This window comes from Notamacropus eugenii, chromosome 1, assembly GCF_028372415.1.
Source record: "Notamacropus eugenii isolate mMacEug1 chromosome 1, mMacEug1.pri_v2, whole genome shotgun sequence".
Taxonomy (NCBI): Eukaryota; Metazoa; Chordata; class Mammalia; order Diprotodontia; family Macropodidae; genus Notamacropus; species Notamacropus eugenii.
In genome coordinates, this window is record NC_092872.1 from 89,118,123 (window position 1) to 89,139,954 (window position 21,832).

A 21,832-nucleotide genomic window follows, 5' to 3' on the forward strand; every position below is an offset into this window, starting at 1 on the left:
ATCCTACTAAAAGGCAGCATAAACAATGAAATAATATCATTATTAAACATATTTGCACCAAGTGATATAGCATCCAAATTCTTAGAGGAGAAGTTAAGGGAGTTACAGGAAGAAATAGACTGCAAAAATATACCAGTGGGGGACTTCAACCTCCTCCTCTCTGAACTTAATAAATCTAAACTCAAAAAACCAAAAGAATTAATTATCTGAATATAATTCTGGGAAATGTAGATATGATAGACCTGTAGAGAAAATTGAAAGGGGATAGGAAGGAATTTGCCTTTATCTTAGAGGTATATGGCATATACACAAAAACTGACCATGTCCTAGGACATAGAAACCTCACAATCCAGTGCATAAAGGTAGAGATAGTCAAAGCATCCTTACCAGATCATAATGCAATAAAAATTACATGTAATAAAGTACCATGGAAAGATAGACCAAAATTAATTGGAAACTAAATAATCTAATCCTAAAGAAAGAGTGGGTTAAACAACAAATCATAGAAAAAATAAAAAACTTCATTCAAGAGAAGGAAATTAAGCAGAGAACCTACCAAAACTTATGGGATGCTGCAAAAGCAGTTTTTAGGGAAGTTTTATATCTCTGAATTCTCACATGAATAAAATAAAGAAAAAGGAGATTAATGAATTGGACACGCAATTGCAAAAAAACTAGAAAAAGAACAAATTGAAAATCCCTAATTAAGTTCCAAATCAGAAATATTGAAAACCAAAGGAGAGATTAATAAAATTTAAATTAAGAAAACCATTCAAATAATAAATAAAACTAAGACCTGATTTTGTGGAAAAAAACAGTAAAACTGATAAATCTTTGGTCAATTTGATTTTAAAAAAAAGAAATAAGAAAACCAAATTACCAGTATCAAAAATGAAAAGGGTGAATTTACCTCCAATGAAGATGAAATTTAAACAATAATTAGAAATTATTTTGCCCAACTGTATGCCCATGCACTTGACAATCTAAGTGAAATGAATGAATATTTACAAAAATATTAATTGCCTAGATTAATGGATGAGGAAGTAAAATACTTAAATAACCACATCTCAGAAAAAGAAATTAAATAAGCCATCAACAAACTCTCCAGGAAAAAAAAAAAAAAACCTCCAGAGCCAGATGGATTTGCAAGTGAATTCTGTCAAACATTCCAAAAAGAGTTAATTAAAATACTATCAAGACTGTTTGGGAAAACTCGTGAACAAGGAGTCCTACCAAATTCTTTTTATGCTACAAATATGTGCTGACACCAAAACAGGAAGAGCCACAACAGAGAAAGAAAAGTAGAGACAAGTTTCCCTAACGAATATAGATGCAAAAACTTTAAGTAAGATATTAGCAAAAAGCTAACAGCTACTTATCATGAGAATAATACATTCTGGTAAGGTAGGATTTATACCAGGAATGCCACGCTGGCTCAACATTAGGAAAACTATCAGAATAATTGACCATATCAACAACAAAACTCACAGAAACTATATGATTATCTCAATAGATGCAGAAAAAGCTTTTGACAAAATATAACACCCATTCCTATTGAAAACACTTAAGAGCATAGAAATAAATGAAACTATCCACAAAATAATAAGCAGTATCGACCTAAAACCATCAGCAAGCATTATATATAATGGGGACAAGTTAGATGCATTTCCAATAAAATCAGAGGTGAAACAAGGGCATCCATTTTCACCACTGTTACTCAATATGATAGCAGAAATGTTAGTTGTATCAATAAGAAAAGAACAAAAGGAAATAAAAGGAATTAGAAAAGGTAAAGAAGAAACTAAGTTACAACTCTTTGCAGACAATATGTTGATACATTTAGAGAATCCTAGAGAATCAATAAAATAACTACATGAAATAATAAATAACTTTGGCAAAGTTGCAGGATACAAAATAAACCCTGATAAATCACCTGAATTTCTGTTACTAACAAAATTCAATAGCAAGAGATAGGAAGAGAAATCCCATTTAACATTACTCTATGCATTTGGAAGTACACCTGCCAAAACAAACCCAGGGACTATATGAACATGATTACAAAGCACCATTTACACGAATAAAGTTAGATCTAAATAATTGGGAAAATATCAGTTGCTCATTAGTAGACTTAATAAAAATGACAATTCTATCTAAATTAATTTGCTTATTCAGTGTCATATCAATCAAACTACCGAAAAGCTCCTTTCCAGAGCTAGAAAAAAATAATATCAAAACTCATCTGGAAGAACAAAAGGTGCAGGATATCAAATGAATTAATGAAAAGAAATGCTAGTGAAGTTGGCTTAACCATACCAGATCTTAAATTGCATTAAAGAGTAGCAATCACCAAAGTCATTTGGTACTGGCTAAGAAATAGAGGGGTAGATCAGTAGAATAGGTTAGGTATACAAGACACAGTAGTCAATGGCTATAGCATTCCACTGTTTGATAGACTGAAGAACTCCAGCTTCTTGCATAACTCACTGTTTGACAAAAAATGCTGGGAAAACTGGAAAATAGCATGGCAGAGACTGGGCATAGACAAACTCCTGACATGGCATACCAGAATAAAGTCCAAATGGGTACATCATCTAGGTATAAAGGTAGATACTGCAAACAAGTTAGGGAAGCAAGGAATAGTTTATTTGTTAGATTTATGGAGAAGTGTGAAATTTATGATCAAAGAAGAAATAGAAAACATTATAAAATCCGAAAGGGATCATGTTAAATCCATCAAATCAAAACATTCTTGCACAAAAAAGCCAATGCAACCAAGATAAGGAAGGAAGGAGAAAACTGGAAATATTTTTTACAACTAGTGTCTGTGATAATGGCCTCATTTTAAAAATATATAGAGAACCGGGTCAAATTTACAAGAGTATATGTCAGCCCCCAACTGATAAATTGTCAAAGGATATGAAGAGGAAGTGTTTAGAGGAAGAAACTAAAGCTATCTATAATCATATGAAAAAATGCTCTAAATCGTTTTATAGAAAGATGAAAATTAAAGCAACTCTGAAGTACCACATCACACCTGTCAGGCTGGTTAACATGACAAAACAGGAAGATGATCAGTATTGAGAAGATGTGGGAAAGTTGGAACACTAATTCATTGTTGTTGGATCTGTGAGCTGATCCAACCATTCTGGAGAGCAATTTGAAACTATGCCCAAAGGACATACCAAATATTGTTTCTAGAACCATATCCCATAGAGATAAAAAAAATTGGGAAGAGGATTCACATGTACAAGCATATTTATAGCAGCTATTTTTCGTGGTGGCCAGGAACTGGAAATGTAGGTGATACCCATCAATTGGGGAATGGCTGAACAAGTTGTGCTATATGAATATAATGGAATACTATTGTGCTATGGGACAACACAAACAGGAGGGCTTCAGAAAAACTTGGAAAGAAGCATATGAACTGATGTTGAGTGACGTAAGCAGAGCCAGAAGACCATTATACAGAGTAATAGACAATGTGTGAGGAAAGTTTTTGATATATTGGATATATTAGATATTGATATATTGGACTTGAGTATTCTTGAAACATTTGATAGAATTTGCTTGTAAATCCATCTAGCCCTGGAGTTTTGTTTTTTTTTCCTAGGGATCTCATTGACAACTTGTTGAATTTATTTTTCTGTAATGGGGTTGTTTAAGTATTTTACTTCCTCATCTATTAATCTGGACAATTTATATTTTTGTAAATATTCATCCATTTCACTTAGATTGTCAAATTTATGGACATACAGTTGGACAAAATAATTTCTAATTATTGTCTTAATTTCCTCTTCATTGGAGGCAAATTCAGCCTTTTCATTTTTGATCCTGGTAATTTGACTTCTTCCATTTTTTTAAATCAGATTGCTCAAAGGTTTATCAATTTTATTGTTTTTTTCCCCCCCACAAAACCAGGTGGTAGTTTTGTTTATTATTTAAATTGTTTCCTTATTTTCAGTTTTATTAATCTCTCTTTGGGTTTTCAGTATTTCTGATTTGGGGTTTAAATGGGGATTTTTAATTTGTTCTTTTTCTAGTTTTGTTTTTTTTATTTGTATACCCAATTCATTGATATACTCTTTATTTTATTCATGTATTTTTTCAAAGATACAATACTTCCCTAACAACTGCTTTTGCCGGATCACTTAAATTTTGGTAGGATGTCTCATTATTGTCATTCTCTTGAATGAAGTTTACTTTTTCTATGATTTGTTGTTTGATAGGATAGCTATCCCTTCTATTTTTACATCAACTGAAGCAAAATACATTCCACTCTAACCTTTTACCTTTACCCTGTGTATATCTTCCCTGTTTCAAATATGTTTCATGTAAAGTATTTTTCCTTTGAGATTATGATTTTAAATCCATTCTGCTATCCACCTCTATTTTATGAGAGAGTTCATCCCATTCACATACAAGTTATGATTATTGTCTGTGTCTTTAGCTTCATCCTATTTCTGCCCCCATTTATACTATTTCTTCCTTCTCCCTTCCCCTCCTGCAAAGAGTTTTACTTTTGACCACCACCTCCCTCAGTTTTCCCTCCTTTCTTCCACCCCATCCCTTTTCTTTCCCCTTTCCCCTCCTTGTAGGGCAAGTTAGATTTCTATACTTAACTGAGTAGGTTATTCTTTCCTTGAACCAAATCCAAAGAGAGTAAAGCTCAAAAAATGCTCATTTTTCTTCTTTCTTTCCCTCTATTATAATGTTTTTGTGCCTCTACCTGTAATGTAATTTACCCTTTTCAGTCTTCTTCTTTCCTTTTCTCCCATTACAATTCCTTCCCTCCCATTTATTAGTTTTTTTTTTTATCATCACATCAGTTAATTTATATCTACATCCTGTATCTATGTATATACCTTTTAAATGTTGTGGTAAATATAGAAGTCTCAAGATTAACAACTATCATCCTCTCGTATAGGGATGTAAACAGTTTGCCCAAATTGAATAACAAGTTTTTGTTTTGTTTTGTTTTTCCCCTCTTTACCTTTTTTATGCATCACTTGAGGTTTTTATTGGAAGATCAAATTTTCTATTGAACTCTGGCCCTTTCATCAGGAAGATCTAGAAATCCCTTATTTCATTGAATGTTCGTATCCTTGCCTGAAAGAGTATGCTCAGTTTTGCTTGTTAATTGATCTTTGGTTGTAGTCCAAGCTCTTTTGCCTTAGAGAAGATAATGTTCTTTTAATGTAGAAGCTACAAGGTCCTGTGTGATCTTGACTGTAGTTCCTTGATATTTGAATTGTGTTTTTCTGGCTGCTTGTAGTATTTTCTCCTTGACCTGGTAATTCTGGAGTTTGACAACAATATTCCTTGGCATTTTCAGTTTGAGATCTCTTTAAGGAGGTGATCAGTAAATTCTTTCAATGACTATTTTGCCCTTTGTACCTAGGAATTGAGGAAAGTTTTTCCTTGACGATTTCTTGGAAGATATTGTTCAGGCTATTTTTCTCATCGTGACTTTCTGATAGCCCAATAATTCTTAAATTTTCTCTCCTGGGTCTAATTTCCAGGTCAGTTGTTTTCTCAATGAGATATTTTGCATGCTTTTCTATTTTTTTTCATTCTTTAAATTTTGTTTGACTGATTGTTGATGCCTCATGGAGTCATTAGCTTCTACTTGCCCAATACTAATTTTTAGCAAATTGTTGTCTTCAATTAGCCTTTGTACCTCCTTTTCCATTTGTTCAATCTTTCCTTTTAATGTGTTACTTTCTCCACTTAGGTTTTGTATCTCCTTATCCATTTGGCCAATTTTACTTTTTAAGCAGCTGTTCTCTTCAGTGTAGTCTTTTTCCATTATGTATTTTCCAGTTTTATTTTTGAAATCATTGCTCAGTTTTTCTTCTCCCTCTCTAGTTTGGCTTTTAAAAATCCTTCTTGAGCTCTTCCAAGAGTTCTTTTTAGGTTTGAGACCAGTCCATATTCCTTTTTGAGGTTTCAGATGTTGGTACAGTGTCAATGCTGTCCTTTTCAGAATTCATGGTTTGATCATTCGTGTCCCTGTAATAAAATTTTATGTTCTTCACTTTTCAGATTTGCTTCTTGCTAATTGTGATTGCCTTTTTCCTGGCTTTTGAAGTGGATCTCTGCTTCTGGGGCACAGGGGGCTCTCTCCCACATTTCCTGTGCTGGGAGCTAAGGGCCTGCTTACTGATTTTGTGTGTTGTGACCTCTGATTTTTTCAAGTAGAAACTATATAATGCTGCAACTTAGCTAGTGCTGCTAAGGCTGCTGTATGCCAAAGCTGAGGCCAGTTGAAGTCTTTTTGAATTTTCCTGGGGTTACATTGAAGCTCTCAACATGAGCTGTGGGGGTGGGGCAGTCTAGTTGCTTGAGGTCTTCTCCTCCCCTAGGATTCCACTTAAGCATGGGTAGGCTCAGCAGATATGAACTCCTGTCTATGCTAATGTCTGCCATATTTCCCTGGCTGTGCTAAGGCACACCTGGGGTCCTGGTGTTTGTGCTTACCAGTTCCATCCCCCTGGGGCTTAGATCTCCCGCTGGTCTGCTGAGGTGGTGCTTGCTGGGATGCTCCCAGTCCTACATTGGTCCCCTTCAGCTACAGCAAGAGGGCCCCTTTCCATCGATCTCCCTAGCTTCCCAAAATGAAAGACTGCTATACCTCTTCTTCTGCCTCCACTATTCTAGGATTTTTCCTGGACAAATATTCTTGAGATTTTTTCAAGGTCAGCAAGGGATAGACGAAAGGACTTATTTACTCTGTCATCTTGGCTTCTGGAAGTTCAAGTAAGTGACTTTCAAATATTTAGTCTGAGGACTGATAACCCCCAGAGTAACTATTGTTACTGCTGTGGGCACTGCACTTCTCTCTCACCCAGCTCTGCCAGAGTCCCATCCTGTGATGAGAGGTTTGAAAATTGGCCCTGCAGCTGGTTATTCAGTCTCAGCTGGTGATTCCTGCTCAGCTATGGCTGAATCTGAGTTGGTGCAGCCTGGTGGCACTGCACTTCCCCACCCTGGTATAGCAGATCCTGTAAAACTTCTTGACTGTTCTGTGCTAGAAATCTGCCTCTGTCCCCTAGTGGATGTTGCCACTCTAAAATTTGTTCAGATTCACTTTTTAGTGGAATCTGAAGGAATTTATGGAAGAGTTCACGTGAGTTTATACTTTCACTCTGTCATCTTGGTTCAGCCACCTTATTTTCACTGACAGAGTTTTTCCACTGACCTTCTATGTTATCTTTGGCATTTGTGTGTTGAGAAATCTGAAAACTGCCACAGCTACCAGTGATTCAGTCCCCTGAGATCTACTCCTGTACATCTGTGCTGGCTTGGTCCTTACTGGACTGTGCTCTGCTCCCAGCCTGGTGTGATATACACTTCCTTTAACGTTTCAGGTTGTCTTGGGCTGGAGATTTGTTTCATTCTGTCATTTTGTGGGGTCTGTGGCTCTAGAATTTGTTTAAGATCATTTTATAGGTATTTGGAGGGAGTCCCTGCTTTTCCTTTGCCATCTTGGCTCCAGCCCCTGTATGAAAATGTTATAAACTTGAAAATAATTTAATCAAAATTAGGTTGATCTGTCAAGAGCACCATTTTTTGTGGAAAGTTAGGAGTGCTAATTACTGCTTTTTTATAGTCCTAAAGGAGACTCAGTTCCACTTGTTTCAATGATTTTGGAGAGATGGGAAAAAAAGAATTTTTTAGAGCTTCATTCTCTTTCTTAAAGCTCTACAGAACACTAGCTTAGAAGTTTCACATATTAACAATGCATCATAGCATTAAAAACTGATAAATGCTGTTAATATTCCTGTGAAATTTTGCCCAAAAGCAGAGACATGTCATAGAATAAGATTAGGTCATTTAAATGGATATGGGAAAATCTGAAACAGTGTACCTTATCAAGTATACCCACACCATGCTTAAATAATTCATTTCACCCCAAGTCCTATGCTTAGATGATCTAAATTACTTGCTGAGCCTCACAGATAACATTGCATGTCCTGTCTCTAGACTTTGATTGGATCATCTCCCATGTCTTATTTCATTTTGGCCTCTTAGAATCCTGAGTTTCTTTCAAAACTTAATTCAAGTGCCAGCATCTATATGAAAACTGTGCCAGTCCCAGATATTGTTAGTCTCTTTCCTATAAAAGAAACATATATTTATATGGTATACATCTTCAATCTATTAAGATGCATACATGTTGTTTCCTCTAATACAATATAACCTTCTTAGAGGGAGGAAATAACTCTGTCAGTCAAGAAATATTTATAAAGTGTCTTCTATGAGTCAGACACACTGCTAAGTGCTGGGCACACAAACATAAAAAAAAAATAGTTCTTGCCTTCCAGGAGCTCACAATCTCTTTCTTTGCAGTCATAGTTACTAACATAGAACTAGTTACATCATAAGTGCTTAAGAAGTGCTTAACAATTGTTTATTCATTAGCATCCTCACTAAGAACTCTCTAGACTTCCTCTACAAGATATTCTCCCCTGCTTTTATTCCCCCGCATCTTTTTTTCAGCTTCTTTTTATGTTTGCAGTGAAATTATATATGTAAGTTTATATATATATGTGCACATGCATACATACATGCATATGTATGTATGCATGTGTATTGTTATATGTATTATAATGCACACTCCTTGATGGTGGTGACTGTTATTCTAGTTATATTTATATTCCCCATATCTAGAAGAAAGCACTCAGAAAATGTTTATTGACAACTTAATAATAACTATAGTTGACATATATGTGTATATATGAATGCATATATGAACGTATGTGTATGTATACACATACACATGCATATAAGCACATGTATACATATATGTATATGTATTTGCATATATACATATATGTGTGTAATACTGGAGCTTTAACAAAGGAATGTAGACTTCAAAAGATAATACACTTACTTCCCTCCAACCTGGGAGGTGAAATTTGCCAAGTTTCAGAACTTAGCTCAGTTCCCATAAAGCACAGTTCCAGTTCTGAGTCCAAAATTCCCCTCAAGTTTGAGTCTCAGGCACCCTGGCTTCTCAGGACTTCCTGCCAAGCTGACTGGCTGAACCATTCTAACCGTATGCCTGGCTACAACATAGCCATGGCTTAAGTCTGTGAAGATAACTTCTGGCTTGTCAGTTTTGAGAATATTGGCAGACAATCAAAGAAGGTTATCCCCACCCACGTGGTAGGGGGTATAGTGGGCTAAATGATAGACAGCCTGAGAAACCAATATAATAAAATATATATTTAGAAGCATTTTAGATGTGCCAAACATTGTGCTAAGTGCTGGGGGCATAATTAATAACGATGATGATGATAATGGAAGATAGTTGCAGTCCTCAATTAACTTACAATATGAAGAAGCAGATGACACATAAAAGGAGTCAATAAGGGTTGAGAGGAATAGGACAATAGGGCCATAATGGTCAAGCTTATGCAAAGTGAAGTGGTCTTAGGAGTTCAGTTTTTGCCCTCAATAAAAGAAAGGCTTAAGAAAAGTTTGATATTCTATCCTCCAAAGGATGCTGAATCAAAGTTGATTCCTGCCTCCTGGAACACTCATTTTTCCAAAGACTTATAGACCATGAACCTATTATATAAGACAGGTAACACAGAGGAGGGCTGCTAGCACAGGTTCACTCTTGATCTGGTCAGACAGAAAGGACAGAAAGACAGCTTTGGAGGGATTATTTTATTCTAGTTTAGTCTTCTCAAAAGTGAGTTGCTAAAAAGCTTCTAAAGATGGTGGAATAGAAAGATGCATATACTCTAGCTCTTCCCCCACAGCTCATAAAATATCTGTAAAAATGACTCTCAACAAATTCTAGAGCAGCAAAAGCCACAGAACAACAGAGTGAAAGAGATTTCTAGCCCAAGGTAATCTGGAAGGTCGAGAGGATAAGTTTATCCCACCAGACACATGGAGCAGAGTGCAGACCAGCCTTGGCTGCCCAGCACCCAGAGGAACAGGACTAGAATAGGCCTCAGAGTTGGAATCCCTGCAGCATCAGTGGTTCTCAGATCCCTCAACCCACAAATGCCAAAGACAACTTCAAAGATCAATGGGAGGGCTTTTTCAACTGAGCAAGAAGGGAGCAGGGTCCTCCCCTAGCTCTGGCCCCAGGCAGCAGGGGCAGTGAAGGCAGTAACAGTGGCTACTAGCTGCAGCAGCTTTCATTTGTGGAGCCCTCAGCCTAAAGCCCCTGGAGGAATAGAGCAGCTCATCTGAACCTCAGCCTTGAACACAGTCCTGGAGTGAGGAGGAGTGCTGGCGTGGCAGAGTTGGAGGTAGCTGTGGAGAGGGAATTCTACTACTTGCAGATTCTGGGCAGAAAAGGTTTTGTTTGCTCCCAGACCAGTGTGCAAGCCAGTAGAAGAGTAAACTCCTCTCCTTTGTGCCACATTGGAGGAACTGAGAACTTACAAGACCCAGGGTAAACCCTCCTCTTGAAAAAGGACTCAAAAGTCAAATAACTGCCTGAGAAAATGCCAAAAAAAGGGAAAAAAATAAGACTATAGAAGGTTATTTTCTTGGTGAACAGGTATTTTTTCCATCCTTTCAGATAAGGAAGAACAATGCATCAGAAGAAGTCAAGGCTTCCAAAACAAAGTAAATATGCAATGATCTCATGTCATGGAAGAGCTCAAAAAGGATTTTCAAAATCAAATAAGGGAGGTAGAGGAAAAATTGGGAAGAGAAATGGAGAGTGGTGCAAGAAAATCATGAAAAGTGAGTCAACAGCTTGCTAAATGAGACACAAAAAAATGCTGAAGAACAAGCATCTTTAAAAATAGGCTAACTCATTTGTCAAAAAAGGTCCAAAAAGTCAATAAGGAAAAGAATGCTGCAATTAGCCAAATGGAAAAGGAGGTTCAAAAGTGCACTGAAGAAAATAGTTCTTTAAAAATTTGAATATACCAGATGGAAGCTAATGACTTTATGAGAAACCAAGAAATCACAAAACAAAACCAAAGGAATGAAAAAATAGAAGATAAAGTGAAATATCTCATTGGAAAAACAACTGATCTGGAAAATAGATCCAGGAGAGACAATTTAAAAATATTTCATGAAATTATCAAGGAAAACTGCCCTGATGTTTTAAAACTGGAGGGCAATATTGAAGGACTCCATTGATCACCTCCTGAAAGAATTTGGAAAAGAGAAGCCCCTAGGAATATTGCAGTCAAATTCCAGAGTTCCTAGGTCAAGGAGAAAATATTGCAAGCAGCTAGAAAGAAACAATTATAGTATAGTGGAAATACAATCAGGAAAACACAAGATTTTGCAGCTTCTACATTAAGGGATTGAAGGGCTTGGACTACATTATTCCAGAAGTCAAAAGAACTATGATTAAAACTAAGAATCATCTACACAGCAAAACTGAGTATAATACTCCAGGGGAAAAATGGTCATTCAATGAAACAGAGAACTTTCAAGCATTCTTGATGGAAAGACCAGACCTGAAAAGAAAATTTGACTTTCAAACACAAGAATCAAGAGAAGCATGAAAAGGTAAACAGGAAAGTGAAATCATAAAGGGCTTATTAAAATTGAACTGTTTGCATTCCTAGATAGAAAGATAATATTTGTACCTCTTGAGACTTATCTCAATATTTGGGTAGTTGGAGGGATTGCACACACATACACACACACACACACACACACATACATATAGACAGAAAGCACAGAGTTGAATAGGAAGGAATCATATCTAAAAAAAATAAAATTAAGGGGTAAGAGAGGAATATATTGGGAGGAGAAAGAAAGAAATGGAATGGGGCAAATTTTCTCTCATAAAAGAGGCAAGAAAAAGTCTTTTCAATGGAGGGGAAAAGAGGAGAGGTGAGAGGGAAAAAACAAAGCTTACCCTCATGAAATCTGGTTCAAGGAAGGAACAATATGTGCACTCCATTTGGTATGCAAGCCTTTCTTACAATACAGGAAAGTAGGGGAGAAGGGGAGAAGCAGGGTGGGGGGGATGATGGAAGGTAGGGCAAATGGGAGGAGGGAGCAATTAGAGGTCAATACTCTTGGGGAGGGACAACATCAAAAGAGAGAATAGAATAAATGGGGGCAGGATGGGATGGAGAGAAAAATAGTTAGTCTTACATAACATGACTGTTATGGAAGTCTTTTGCATGACTACACATGTATGGCCTATACTGAATTGTTTACCTTCTCAGTGGGGATAGGAGGGAGGAAGGGAGAAAAGTTGGAACTCAAAGTTTTAGGAATGAATGTAGAGAATTGGTTCTGCATGCAACTGGAAAATAAGAAATACATGTGGCAGACCAGCACAGAGTGCAGACCACCACGGAACAGCAGGGACCGGACCTAGAAGAGAATTCAGGGCACCACCGGCAGCACTTCCCAGATTCCTCAGCCCACTAACAACACAAGCAGCTTGAAACGTCATTGGGAAGGCTTTGGCAACTGCCAAAAAAGAGGCAAGAATAAGCTTATTCAATGGAGGAGAAAAGGGAGGAGGTGAGAGGGAAAAAGGGAAGCTTACTCTCTTCACATTTGGCTTGAGGGAATGACAGAATCACTCAGTTTGATATGAAAGTATATCTTGCACTACAGAAGGGTAGGGGAGAAGGGGGCAAGTGGGGTGAGAAGGCTGATGGAAGGAAGGGCAAATGGGAGAAGGGAGTAATCAGAAGTAAACACTTTTGGGGAGGGACAATGTCAAAAGAGAATAGAATAAATGGGGGGCAGGATAGGATGGAGGGAAATATAGTTAGTCTTATACAACATGACTATTTTGGAAGTCTTTTGCAAAACTACACAGATATGGCCTATATTGAATTGCCAGCCTCCTCAGTGGGGATGGGTGGGGAGGGAGGACAGGAGAGAAGTTGGAATTCAAAATATTAGGGATGAATGCTGAGAACTGTTTTTGCATACAACTGGGAAATCAGAAATACAGGTAATGGGGTATAGAAACCCTTCTTGCCCTACAAGAAAAGAGAGAAGAAGAGGATGAGGGAAGGAGAGGGTGTGATAGAAGGGAGGGAATATCGATATCGAGGATATCGAGGGAAGGGGTAATCAGAATGCAAGGTGTTATGGGATGGGAGAGGGGAGAGATGGGGAGAAAATTTGGAATTCAAAATATTGTGGAAAAGAATATTAAAAACTAAAAATAAATGAAATGGGGGAAAAAAGAAATACAGATAATGGGGTATAGAAATTTATCTTGCCCTACAAGACAAGAGAGAAAATGGGGATAAGGGAAGGGAGGGTTGTTAGAAAGGAGGGAAGATTGGTGAAAAGGGTAAACAGAATGCTCTGCATTTTGGGGTGGGGGAGGGGAGAGATGGGGAGAAAATTTGAAACTCAAAATTTGTGAAAATGAATGTTGAAAACTAAAAATAAATAAATAAACATTAAAGAGAACAATAGCTTCTCAGACCAGAAAATAAAAGTGAGTTGTTTATAATAGAATTCCCTAATCACCATTCTACAAGGGTCGATAAGAAAGGGGGGGGGGGCAACTACTCCTAAATCTCAATGGGGTCAGTCAAGACAGGCACAGTTTGTGCACTCCTTTATATCCTCTCAAGCCTCAATGGGGGCTGGTTGAGGCAAACAAGCCTTGATTCCCTCCAAGCCTTCATGGGGGCTGATGACCACACTCACAGCACTCCAGCTTCTGCATTCAGCCCTAAGGGTTTCCCACTCACTATCCAGTGCCTACCTGCTCTATAGGGCAACAGACAAAGAAGGCATATTGCTAGCAATAGCCTCACAATTTACATTATTTCACCATTATATCTCACTGTGCTGTCGCAGTGGACATTTACAATTTAAGCATAAATGTTTATATTACTTATCATTATTAATGCTGTACAATCATGGTGGAGATGTTTTGAACGATGAACTCAGGAAATACAGATTGTTATGGCCATGGATCTTGGCAAACTAAATTCTAAGAAAGAATAACAAAAATTCACCTGACACACACTAAAATCTACCTTACTCACACATTGCCATGAGGGTCTTTGACATTTAAGAGTGCCACTGATCTCTTTCATTAAAATTCTAGCATTATTAATAAAATAAGTACACAGAAATTGTGTCTCTCAAACTTTTTAGACATCAAAAAACAAACAGAGAAGTTGAATAAATCTATTGCCCAGTCCTATGCAATGTTCACTTCTCAACAAAACTAAATGCAAAGTAAATTCTAGGAGTAGGATATAATCTAGATAATGTCTCATCGTGGGATTTAACCTGCATCTATTTCTCATTGCCCAGCAAGCTTTTAGACACAACCAATGTTAGCTAATTCCAAAAGGAGTTACAAGAGCTGAGACGCATTTCAAACACAAGCTCTTTCTTGAGGTTTTGCTCCAAGCCCAGAATGGATTGCTCAAACCAATTTTGCAAGTTTTCTAATGTGTCTCTAGCGAAACTTACCTGAGACTGACTTACCTGAGACTGACTTCTAACAATGGCTTTTCCTGACCTGTCTAGAGTTAGGAAGTGTTTTCAAGGCAAAGTAGAAGAATAAAATTCCACAGGGGAATGGTATTGGATGGCTCATGTAAGGAGCAACATGCAAGCGTATTATTAATTTCTCTGTGGGATAATTCTCTGTGGGATGTCTGATACCATTTGTGAGGAGTCTGTCACTATTACAAAGCAAGCACTCACTGATGCTCATTTTCTCTTTTCTCTTCTTTCTTTTCCTATAGGACCCACCTTCAACCTAAGGCAACTATAGGAAAGAGAATGAGGAGGTGTGTGAGACAGGGATGGTTATGGGAGAGGAGGGGTTTGAAAGGATCCTTTGGGGATCTTCATTAATTTCTTATGTCCTCTCCCCAAAATATCCTATAGAAATTTCTAAGTTATCATGAAAAATTTTAAGATACAAGCTGAATCAAATTTGTGTACCTCAAAGATCACTTGTCAATACCAATAGAATATTTACTCCAAAAAGAGGTAGCATGATGCAACCGAGAAAGGGTCAGCCTTGGAATCAATAATGGATTCATTTCACTATATGACTTCTAAGGTACCTTTCTGCCTCAAAATGTAGAATCCTATGATCCCAAGATCTCTATTCAAGTCCTTCCTCTGACACATGCAAGATGTATGACCAGGTGTAACACATTTCCCCTCTGGGGTCCCCTAACTACTGTAAGGTATAGACAAGTTGCCAGTCCGTGATGATGAAGAGAATTTTCATGACTGGAGTTTCCCACACAGACTAAATTACAGGTAAATAGAGAAACAAACCACACACATACATACACACATAAACACAAACACATAATACATGCAATTGATATTAAACATTCACTATGTACCAGACATAATTGTTAATTGTGAGGGACATTCCTCCAAAAGTGAAGCAGTTCATCTTCTCCAGGAGTTTGCATTCTAATGAGTGGGACAGTGTATAAACATATAGATATTTGAAGGATATATGCAAAATGTATACATGGTAGTTTTGATTGGCTCTATACTAGGAGGTTCTTTACTAGGAAGATAGGTAAGAGCTTCATGAAACACGTGGCATTTGAGCTAAGTCTTCCAGGAAATCAGGGCTTCTAAGAGACAGAGGTCATGAGGGAGTGCTTTTTAGGAGTAGGGGATGGTCAATAGAAAGACAAAGAAATAAAAAAAATGGTGTGTCATGTGTGGCAAACTAGCTGGATTATAGACTCCATGGATGGAAGTAATATGTAATAAAGCTTGAAAGATAGGCTGGCATAAGGTTGCAAAGAGTTTTGATCCTGAAGATGAAAGGGAACCACTGTTGCTCTCTGGGGAGGGAGAGGGAAAGGTAGGCAACATGGTCAGACTCATAATTTAGAAAAAGACCCTTGACAGCTGAATAGAAGTTGAATTAGAGTGGGGAGAAACATTAGACAGGAAGACAAAATAGAAAGCTAATGCTGTAGTTCAGGCAAGAAATCATGTGGGCCGAAGTAGGATGTTGACTATATCAATGGAAAGAAGAGATTAAATGTGATGTTATGGAAATAGGAATAATAATATTTGTCAGCTGCTTGGATACATAGGATCAGAGGAGGAAAATGACATTTCCATCTTGGGTGAACAGTAAAATGATGGAAACTTTGATAATAGTAGGGTACTTCGAAGACAGAATTAAATTTTAGGGAGAAGATGATAATGTGTGTTTTGAAAATATTTAATTTGACATGCTTCCAGAACATTCCTTTTCAGGTGGATAATAAATACAAGTTAATCGAAGAGTAGCTGAAACTGGATATATAGATCTTGGAGTCATCTGCTAAAAGATAATAAATGAACCCAAGGAAATTGATGAAGCTATCACGAAAGAGAATGGAAAGAGAAAAGAGAAGTCTCAGGACAAATCCTTGAGGGACACATAGAGTTATGATGAATCATTGAAGGAGAATGAGGAGGAATGACTGCATAGTAGAAAGAGAAGAGCAGTGTCCTGAAAAGTGAGAAAAGAAAGAGTATCCAGGAGGAGAGAGTGGTCCACAGTGTCAAATGAAACAGAGTCAAAGTCAACGAGGACTGCAAAGAGGCCATTTGCTTTCATATTTAGGAGATCACTGGTAACTCTGAAGAGAACAGTTTCAGTAGAAAAATAAAGTCAGAAGCCAGACTGGAGGAGGTTGAAGTAAGAAGAGAGGAAACAGTATAAATAGTATATTTATATACCAAGTATAAATAGCTTTTTCAAGGACATTTCTATAGCACCCAATAGTTATAATGTGCATTGCATGTATTATTTAATTCAGTCACTGAAACAACTTTGTGATATAGGTAGTATAATAACGATCTGACAGGTGAGAAATTCAAGGCTCAAAACAGTTAAGCAATTTATGCACGATCCAACAGTAAGTGGTAAAGCTAAAACTTCACCCAAACCTTTTGATGCCTAGATCAGTATTCTTCCTTCTACATCATGTTGCCAGCCTAGATTCATTCAAAGGCAACTTTGTACTCAGGATTTTGCCCATAAGTCAAGGATCCCTATACATTTTAACCTTTTTCTGTGTGTCATGGACCCCTTTGGCAGTCTGATGAAGCCTATCACCTCCTTATCAGTATAATGTCTTTAAATGAATAAAATAAACACAAAATTGTGAGGGAAACCAATTGCAATGAAATAACGTGCAGTTTTTTTCTTCATCTAAATCATAGACCCTCTGAATTCTATGCATATATCCCCAAACTAGGAAACTCAGCTTTAGAGGACAAGGGGAAGATAACTCAGTTCTGTGAATAATTCTCAGTGAATTCAAATGCTGAATTAGCTATCTCTGTGCTGAGAATATCTCTTCATTTTAGACATGTCCAAGAATCCCTAGATTACAGATTATTTTGTGATGCCCAAAATGGCTCATATACTTATAAAAAGATTCATATTTATTTTCAGTTATTTGCATTCTTTCTACTCTAAAAAAAGATGTTCCATCTCATATTCCTTTTCCAACTCTTAATTGGACTGTATACTTGTTTCTTCCTCCGAATGTTTGCCTTTCATATTTGAATATTGTGAGAAACAAAATGGAGGGTGATCATTGCTCCATAATTCAACCAGTTTTAATTCATGAATCTTGAAAAACAAATGTTTTGAAATTTAGTTCCATTATAGGATGTAGCTTGGCAGCTTTTCTCTTACTGAGCTTAATTTATCTTTCTGGTATTATCAAGATTCAACAGTAGCACTAATTGTGCAAGTTCCAAGTCTAATTGTTTTAAATGATCATTAACAGTTTCTCATTATAACTTCTGAAAATCCTAAATATACACTTATTCTTTATGACATTGCCTCACCAAGGTTGGCATTGGTGCAAAAATCAAGTTCTTTTTGTAATGGAAGTTGGCATATTGCACAGGGCAATAGAAAGAGTTTCTTTGGTAGTTCAACACTTTGATAAGGCTGTGATCTCCATGATGCTAGTGTACCCTTCAGTTATCCAGATTACTAAACATTCAGGGCTATGTATTATGTGTAATTGCTATTCAAGGGCCATGTAGGTAATCCAGAGGAAGCCCACTAAACATGCTAACGTTATTCCACTAGATCTATTGATAAAGATGTGTGGATACTCTTGGAGAATAATAGCTATTTTTTGCTATCCATATTTTTGCTATAGGAGCAGCCCATCTTTCTTTTTCCCCAGTCATACATTCATCTGGTGTCATACATTCCTGCACAGATCCTATTCTTCTCTGCTGCCATTTGGCAGAACCTCACCCAGTTCTTTGGAGATCACATCCTTCCACAGTTCTCAAACAACTGTGTGAGAAAAATATCAGAATCAAATACATGTGTGTATGTATGTATGCTGGTATACACATACACATATACATAAACATAATGGCTTTGTAAATATATAAATAACATGGAACTAAATAGGTAACAAGTCTATCTATGTCTATATATTTTTTTATTCTCATAAGGACAAAGAATTCTAGATTCAGAAGGGCTCTTAGAGGTGTTCCTATCCTAAGTGTAATAACAATGGCTAAAATCTATCTGGAGGTTTAAGGCTTATGAAGAACTTTGGCAGGGGGAGGGAATAAGCACCTAGTATGTGCCAACCACTATGCTGTAATTACAAAGACTGGTTCATTTAATTTCCATAACAGCTCTGGGAGTTAGGTGTTCTTATTATCCCAAGTTTACAACTGAAGAAACTGAGGCAGACAGAAATTAAGTAAATTACCTTGAATCACACAGCTAGTGTTAAAATCTGATCTTTCTGACTCCAGGTCCAGTGATGAAGCCATTGTGCCACCAAGTTGCCCTTTATATTTGATCTTTGCAAGTACTCCAAGTGTAGGAGACTGTAAAAAGTCGGTAGAAAGAATATTGACTCTAACTTCAAAGGACTTGAGATAAAATTCTACCTCTGACTCTTACTATCTCTGTAAACTTGGAGAAGACTTTTAACCTTCTTGAACTTCAATTTTATTATCTGTAAAACAAGAAGATGTTGTAGGTCATGTCTGAATTCTCTGCCAGCTCTTGAGTTAAGTGATTATTAGCTCCATTTTACAGCTGACAAAACTGAGTCTCAAAAAGGTAAATGATTTACCACAGGTCCCACAGCGAGCTATCTTCTAAGGCAGGTTTTGTATCTAGATCCTCCAGACTTCAAGTCCAACATTCTATTCACAAATAATAGCAAGCAACTATATAATACTTGCAAATTTAGAAAGGGACATAGGTGATTGGTGTCAAACTCAAATAGAAACAGAGCTACTAAACTATACATAAGGAGCCCTGTGGGCTGCATATTGACTTAGAAAACCACATGTTAAAATCTTCTGTTGTATTTTCGTTTATTTTGGTAAATATGTCCCAATTACATTTTAATCTACTTCCACCCTTTGGAGTGTTATGGACTACATGTAGCCAGTGGGCAGCATGTCTGACATCTCTGACATAGATTATCTTATTACCTACATTTTGTGGTTGAAGTAATAGAGACTGAGCAAGGTTAAGTAACTGAACTAGGGTCACATTGTAAATAAGTGCCTGAGGTAGTATTCTTTTTTAATTAATTTTTTTAATTCTTAAAATTTAATTTAATTTTTATTTTTTAATTATTATTATTTTATTTGTTTTCAGTGTTCTGCAATCACTTCCATATATCTTAGATTTTTTTCCCTCCCTTCCCATCTTCCCCCCTACCTCCACACTCCCTCCCTGAGACAGCATACAGTTTAATATAGGTTCTACACATACATTCCTATTAAATACATTTTCACCTTAGTCATGTTACATAGAAGAATTAAAATGAATGGGGGAAATCATAAAACATACCAAAACCTGATACAAGAGAAAATGATCTGCTTCATTCTGGGATAGAATTCCATAATTTTTCCCTGGATGTGGAAAGCATTTTGCCTTAAAAGACCATTGGCAACTGTTTAAGTCCTTGCATTGCAATGAAGTAGTAAGTCTACCAGAAAAAATTCCTTGCACACTGTGGTTGTTACTGTGTACCAAGTTCTGCTGGTTCTACTCTTTTCACTCAGCATCAGTTCATATAAGTCTTTTCAGGCTTTTCTGAAGTCTTCCTGTTCATCATCTGAGGTAGGATTCTAACTCAGATTTTCTTGATTCCTTTTCCAGTACTTTATCCACTATACCAAATTGCCTCATATAAAAGAAATTGAAAGTAATTCAAGAGAAATGGCATGTGTCCTAAATATCCTTCTTAAAAAGTCCTAAGACAAGACATTTTAAATGATCTTAGTGGTCCAAAGGTTCCTACAAATCTAACTGAAGTGAATATAGACTCATCCGAGGATTTTATAGACCATCAGATTGTGTTTTTCTACTGTTATGCTATTTTTCCATTTCATTAACTTTGGGAGTATATCAAAGATCTCTACTCCTACTTTAACCTTGCAAGAGTTTCTCCAGCCATTAACTGACAACGTGTGTGTGTGTGTGTGTGTGTGTGTGTGTGTGTGTGTGTGTGTAAGAAAAAAGAGAGAGAGAGGGAGAGAGAGAGCTATTCTATTGTGAGGTAGCTTATCTCCCCCAAAATCTGGAATAACGCTTCTTTGGCTTTCACACACTTTTGTTAACTATTGTTTAAATGGAAAGAGGCTCAGCAGCATTTTTAGACCTTTTCCCTTAAGTCTTGAAGTTATAAACTGCATTTGAACTGAGACACTAATAAGCATTATCATTATGACTTTGCAAAAGACCCCAGCGGGGCATATTTTGGCAGAGGAAGCTATCACAAGGAAGGTCAGGAGAGCAATGCAGTGCAGGGCACCTTAGGGGACCATATTTTAATTCATGCCGGATTACCTAGAAATGGAAATGACATTCAGCCATCTATTCTAAGTCATTTTGTATGTCTATTCATTTGTGGGTGATTATAATAGTTTATAAACGGATATAGATTGTTGAATACTTCTCAAAGCCCTGTCACATACGTTACCCTATTTCATTCTAATAACAACCCTGAGATCAAGGGAAAATCATAGGATCATTTATTCAGAGAATTGATCTAACCTAATCCCCTCATTTTACAAATAAAGAAGCTGAAGCTCTGAAGTTCAGCAGCCTGTTGAGGCACACAAATAATAAGAGGAAGATCTTTACAATTCAGGAAACTGAGTTTCAAAGAAGTGATCTGCCCAAGGTCATATCACTAGTAGGGAAGAGCTGAAGCTAAAAATAGAGCCCTTGTCTTAATGACTCATAAATTGGTGATTCTCTTATTATACTATACTACCTATAATAATAAATGCTATACAGTATTTTTTAAAGCATAAGATTTATTTCTGTTTAAACCACTTGCTTCTTGAAATGTATTCTCAGGAAGGGCAAAACTCACAGAAATGCTTAATAAAAGCCACACAATGTCTCCAGCCAACCATCATTGAACTTGCATAGGACTTTACAAAGGGTTTCCTATATGCAGGGTGTCCCATCAGAGCATCACAGAAACTGTGAGGGTGGTGATTACTCATATATAGGTGAGGAATTTGTGGCTCAGATTCAGTGACTTGCCCAAAGCTCTACACATATAATAAGTGGGAGAGAGGCAGAACACAAACCCAGGTTGTAAGATTTGAAGTCCAATGTCCATAGTATCATATAGTAATAGAGATGAGAGTAATCTCAGAGGTAATCCCCTCATTTATAGATGAAAAAAACTGAAGGAGCCCCAGAGAAGTTAACTGATTTGTGGAAGGTCTCACACATAGTGGCTGAGCTGCAATTTGATGGCAGGTCCTCTGATTTCATTAAGCTCATTTCTGACCACTGATTACATCTGTTCAGGAATTACCTCCCTTTTGGCCAAAGAATAAATGAAAGAGATTTACTTTCCCCATCATTTCTTTATATCTCATTCAG